At 37.4% G+C, this 6769-nt stretch overlaps 1 pseudogene; it reads right to left on the reverse strand.

Moving 5' to 3' along the window:
* Positions 1 to 5982: 5982 nt before the first annotated feature.
* LOC124964538 (interferon alpha-5-like) lies at positions 5983 to 6554 on the reverse strand (annotated as a pseudogene).
* Positions 6555 to 6769: the final 215 nt, after the last annotated feature.

Genomic DNA, 6769 nt, shown 5'->3' on the forward strand with positions numbered 1-6769 from the left:
GACACTATGAAAGCGGTACTTAGAGGAAGATTTATTTCATGGAGCGCATTTAATAAAAGAAGTAAAACTCAAAAAATAAATGACCTAACACTACAACTAAAAGCCCTAGAAAAAGAAGAACAGACCAACACCAAAGTAGTAGAAGACAGGAAATAGTTAAACTGAGAGCTGAAATCAACGAAATTGAAACGAAAGAAACAATACAAAAAATTGACAAAATAAATAGTTGGTTCTTCGAAAAAATAAACAAAATTGATAAACCTTTAGCCACACTAACAAAGAGAAGACGAGAGAAAACCCAAATCACTAAAATTCGGAATGAACAAGGAAATATCACAACAGACACGACTGAAATACAAAACATAATTAGAAGCTATTTTGAAAATCTATACTCCAACAAAATAGAAAATTTCGAAGACATCAACAGGTTTCTAGAGACATATGAATTGCCTAAACTGAACGAGGAGGACATACACAATTTAAATAGACCAACTTCAAGTAATGAAATAGAAGAAGTCATCAAAAGCCTACCAACAAAGAAAAGTCCAGGACCAGATGGGTTCTCAGCCGAGTTCTACAAAACTTTTAAAGAAGAACTCATTCCAATACTTCTCAAAGTATTCCAGAAAATAGAAGAGGAGGGAACCCTCCCAAACTCATTCTATGAAGCCAATATTACCCTGATTCCTAAACCAGACAGAGACACATCGAGGAAAGAAAATTTCAGACCAATATCCTTAATGAACATCGACGCAAAAATTCTCAACAAAATTTTAGCAAATCGCATACAAAAACATATTAAAAAGATAGTGCACCATGATCAAGTGGGTTTCATCCCAGGGATGCAAGGTTGGTTCAACATCAGAAAATCAATAAATGTCATTCACCATATCAATAGACTGAAAGTCAAGAATCACATGATTATTTCAATAGATGCAGAAAAAGCATTTGATAAAATACAGCACCCCTGCATGCTCAAAACACTAGAAAAAATAGGGATAGTGGGAACATTCCTTAACATTGTAAAGGCCATCTACGCTAAACCCATTGCTAATATCATTCTAAATGGTGAAAAACTGAAAGCATTCCCTCTAAAAACTGGAACAAGGCAGGGATGCCCTCTTTCACCATTTCTATTCAATATCGTCCTTGAAACTCTAGCCAGAGCAATTAGACAGACCAAAGAAATTAAAGGGATACGAATAGGAAAAGAAGAACTCAAACTATCCCTATTTGCTGATGATATGATGGTATACTTAGAGGAACCAGGAAATTCCACCAGAAAACTTTTAGATCTCATAAGTGAATTCAGTAAAGTAGCGGGATATAAGATCAATGCACATAAATCTAAGGCATTTTTATATATAAGCGATGAATCTTCAGAAAGAGAAATTAGGAAAACTACTCCATTCACAATAGCTTCGAAAAAAATAAAGTATTTGGGAATCAATCTCACAAAAGAGGTGAAAGACCTCTACAATGAGAACTACAGAACACTAAAGAAAGAAATTCAAGAAAACCTTAGAAGATGGAAAGATCTCCCATGTTCTTGGATAGGAAGAATTAATATTGTCAAAATGGCCATACTACCAAAAGTGCTATACAGATTCAATGCAATTCCAATTAAAATCCCAATGATGTACCTTACAGAAATAGAGCAAGCAATTATGAAATTCATCTGGAAGAATAAAAAACCCAGAATAGCTAAAGCAATCCTTGGCAGAAAGAGTGAAGCAGGGGGTATCGCAATACCAGATCTTCAACTCTACTACAAAGCCATAGTAACAAAAACGGCATGGTATTGGTACCAAAATAGAAAGGTGGATCAATGGTACAGAATAGAGGACACGGACACAAACCCAAATAAATACAATTTTCTCATACTAGACAAAGGGGCCAAAAATATGCAATGGAGAAAAGATAGCCTCTTCAACAAATGGTGGTGGGAGAATTGGAAATCCATATGCAACAGAATGAAACTAAACCCATATCTCTCACCATGCACGAAACTAAACTCAAAATGGATTAAGGATCTCGGAATCAGACCAGAGACCTTGCATCTTATAGAAGAAAAAGTAGGTCCAGAGCTTCAACATGTCGGCTTAGGACCACACTTCCTCAACAGGACTCCCATAGCACAAGAAATAAAAGCAAGAATTAATAACTGGGATAGATTCAAACTAAAAAGCTTTCTCTCAGCAAAGGAAACTATCAGCAATGCAAAGAAAGAGCCTACAGAGTGGGAGAAAATCTTTGCCAATCATACTTCAGATAGAGCGCTAATCTCCAGAATCTATAAAGAACTCAAAAAAACTCTACACTAAGAATGTAAATAATCCAATCGACAAATGGGCTAAGGAAATGAATAGACACTTCACAGAAGAAGATCTACAAGCAATCAACAAACATATGGAAAAATGTTCAACATCTCTAGTAATAAGAGAAATGCAAATCAAAACCACCCTAAGATTCCATCTCACCCCAATTAGAATGGCAATTATCAAGAATACAACCAACAACAGGTGTTGGCGAGGATGTGGGGAGAAAGGTACACTCTTACATTACTGGTGGGGCTGCAAATTAGTGCAGCCACTCTGGAAAGCAGTGTGGAGATTCCTTAGAAAACTTGGAATGGAAACACCATTTGACCCAGCTATCCCACTCCTTGGCCTATACCCAAAGGACTTAAAATCAGCATATTACAGAGATACAGCCACATCAATGTTCATAGCTGCTCAGTTCACAATAGCCAGATTGTGGAACCAACCTAGATGTCCTTCAATTGATGAATGGATAAAGAAAATGTGGTATATATATACAATGGAATATTACTCAGCCATAAAGAATGATAAAATTATGGCATTTGCAGACAAATGGATGAAACTGGAGAATATCATGCTAAGTGAGATAAGCCAATCTCAAAAAACCAAAGGAAGAATGATATCGCTAATAAGTGGATGATGACACATAATGGAGGTTGGGAAGGGTTACTGTTGGGGTTGGAGTTGGGTTTAGGGAGGGGGGCAGGAATGGAGGAAGGAAGGACTGTATAGATGGAGGGGAAGGGTGGGAGGGGAGGGGTGGAAGGGAAAAAATGGCAGAATGAATCAAACAACATTACCCTATGTAGATTTATGATTACACAAATGGTATGCCTTTACGCCATGTACAGGCAGAGAAACAACATGTATCCCATTTGTTTACAATTTTATAATAAAAAAAAAAAAAAAGAATGGGGTTTGAATGACAATAGAAACTTTACCCAGTCTAGCTATTTCACTCTTTTTTAAACATTATCTATATTATTTAACTCCATTAACTTAGGTGAGGTATACTTTGAAAGTACCTGTTCTTTGCTTCTTGCCAGAGACATGTCAAGAAGAGTACTGATCTTCCAGTTTATTCATTCATTAGGGGAAAACTTGATGCAATTAACATTTGTCCATTATCCAGAGAGCATACCGTGTCTCACGAATTTGCCTTTATTGTATATAAATGGTGAGTTGGTTTGTTTGTGTTCCATGGTTCTGTGTGAAGACTGGATTCAGCAAAGCAGAAGACAAAACTTGGTCTGTGGAGTAATGAATTTTTCAGGCCCACACTGGCTGCTACTTTCACCTGCATCCCTCCAACATTTTCCCTCTCTTTTACTCCATCCTATGATCTCCATTTTGGCTGGGCTGATTGTAACTAAGTTATCTCCTGTTCTTTTATCCAGGGGAATGATGCTTTCTTTACATTTTTATCATTAGTTATCATTCATTAGTGTTCTTTTTGACTCTAGTCATTGGGATGCAAAAGTGTCAACTTTTGCTTTCTATGAAAAAGGAATGGAGGAATGAAAATATCTGCAGTTTTTCATACTATACAGAACAGTTGTACAGTCTATTTACCTTATTACCTTTACATGCTCACTGGCTGTCACTAAGATGGCCACTGCCCTCCATTTTCCCAATCTATTGAGGAGTTCAACTGCACATCTTCCATAATTCCATTCATTCCTCTGCTTCTAAAGAAGTTTATTTCTTAAATACACTTAAAAATTTATATACTTTTTAGTTGTTGATGGACTTTTATTTTATTCATTTATTTTATATGCAGTGCTGAGAATTGAACACAGTGCCTCACACATGCTAGGCAAGCGCTTTTCCATGGAGCCAGAACACCAGTCCATATTTCTTAAGTATACTTTTAAAAAATTGTTTGTAATATTTAGTTATACATGACAGCAGAATGCATTTTAATTCAGTGCACACAAATCAAGTACAACTTTTCATTTCTCTGGTTGTACATGAGTAGAGTCACACCATTTGTGTAATCATACATGTACGTAGGGTAATGATGTCTGTCTCATTTCACCATCTTTCCTTGTCCCCCCACTCCCTCCTCTCACATTTCCCTCTACCCAATCCAACATTCCTCCATTCTTCTCTTACCCCGTCTCCCCTCCCATTATGTGTCACCATCCATTTATCAGGGAAAACATTTGGCCTTTGGGTTTTTGGAATTAGCTTATTACACTTAGCATGATATTCTCCAACCCCTTCCATTTACCTGCAAATGCCATAATTTTATTCTTCTTTCTGACTGAGTAATATTCCATTGTGTATATATACCACAGTTTCTTTATCCATTCATATATTCAAGGGCACATAGGTTGGTTCCACAACCTAGCTATTGTGAATTGAGCTGCCATAAACTTTGATATGTCTTCATCACTGTAGTATGCTCATTTTAAGTCCTTTGGATATAAACTGAGGAGTGGGATAACTGGGTCTAATAATGGTTTCATTCCAAGTTTTCTGAGAAATTTCCATACTGCTTTCCAGAGTGACCACCTATTTGCAATCCCACCAGCAATGTATGAGTGTGCCTTTTGCCACACATCCTCGCCAACACCTATTGTTGCTTGTATTCATATTTCTTAAATACACTTTTATAGTGCCATTCTCTCTTCTTGTCATTCTAGTATCAGGGTCTTCCACCTCTGTCTCCTTCCTGATTATTCTCTCCCTTCCCTTTAATAAAAATGTCAAAACATTTTCAGGATCAATTTTAAGTCTTTTTTTTTCTCTCCTCATGCTCTCTTCCCACAAGACCACCTCCATTGCTGGACTTACTGCTGCCAGTTATGAGCCATCAGACGTTATATATCTTGTAAATTCAAACTCATATATCCAGTGGGCATTTGCACTCAATGGTTCATCAGTCACTTGCAGATGATGCCTCTGCTTTCACTTTTCTGTCCTAACATGATGCATCTACTTTGCACTGAGAGAATTTCATTGGTTTTTCATATTCCTCATTATAGCTTAACACAACTGATATTAATTATGATCATAGTATTTAGGTTTCTTTTCCTATAAAAAGTCAGACACAAGAGAGCAGAAACTGTACTTGCCACATTCACCTTGATAGTCTGAAGGTAACACTAAATCTGGCCCAAATGTGTATTTTTAAGTACAATATGAGTGTGATATTAATGAGTGAGAATATTCATTTTGTAATCAAGTTGCAAAAACAGGCTTTTTGTGTCTTTCAATAATGAACATTTAGAAACTTTCCATAGGAAAATTTAATCAGTGAAGAAAACAAGAAATTGATTAAATATAAATTGTATGGTTTGTTAGATGAGCCACAATCTAAAGGTACATTGTGGGTTACATGAGCAAAATAATTCAGATCTTATAAATAATATAAAATTAAATATTTTAATTAAATAATTAAATTTTATATATTTTATAAAATATATATTTAAAATATATAAATATATAAAATATATTTTTTATTAAATAAATAGATACATCATGGGGATAATGGGTAAGTAATATGGTTTTGTCTAATACTTCTAAAACCTTTGGAAAAACTGTTTATATTCATGTTGCCATTACAATAGAAATAACAGTCTTTGAAATAGTAGAACTTGAGGGAGTGTGGTAAGGTGTATCCTCAGTAAGAATCATCTCCCTGTTGGACCAGGTCTCATTCCTTGCTCCTTAGTCTTCCATACAAGTTTGCTGATGAAGAGAAGGATCTCACGATTTCTGCTCTGACCACCTCCCAGGCACAAGGGAGGTGTTTCTTCCCCTTCAGGTAGACAGTGAGCCTGTGGAAGTACTTCCTCAGAGCCCTCAGGGGAGCCTCTTCCACCCCCACCTGCTGGGTCACACAGGCTTTCAGGTCATCCAGCTGCTGATAGAGGCCAGTTAGGAATGTGTCCAGGAGGGTCTTGTCCCAAGCAGCAAAGGACTCCTGGGTGCTGAAGAGGTTGAAGACCTGCTGGGTCATCTCGTGGAGGACAGAGACAGCTTGAGCTTCTGCACCTGCTCACCATCCATCTGCTCTTGGGGGAAGGCAAAGTCCTTTCTGTAGTTCAGGCAGGACAAGGTGGGAACTCTCCTCATTTTCTCCAGGAGCATCAGGGCCCCCTCCTCACTTCTCTCAGGAGTTTCAAGACCCAGGTTGTAGATCTGAGTCAGGTCACAGCCCAGAGAACAGGTGAATTTGTAGCTGAGCCCCACCAGGGCCAGCAGGAAAGCCAAGGGCAAGGCCATTGTGGTTCCTGTAGATGCTGCTGGGCTGCCTGAGATGGGTGATCCTGGACCTTTGCCTCTAGGTTCTCTGAAACCCTTAATTTGGTCCCATTTCTTAAATAGGAACCAATATACTTTCAATTTTCTGAATGTCAACCCCCAGAACTTTCTACTTCTGTTTTTGCTTTCCTTTATGTATTCTCTACTTGGATTTTAAGCAGTATTTTTCATCAATT

The sequence above is a fragment of the Sciurus carolinensis genome, chromosome 14 (assembly GCF_902686445.1).
Source record: "Sciurus carolinensis chromosome 14, mSciCar1.2, whole genome shotgun sequence".
Lineage (NCBI taxonomy): Eukaryota > Metazoa > Chordata > Mammalia > Rodentia > Sciuridae > Sciurus > Sciurus carolinensis.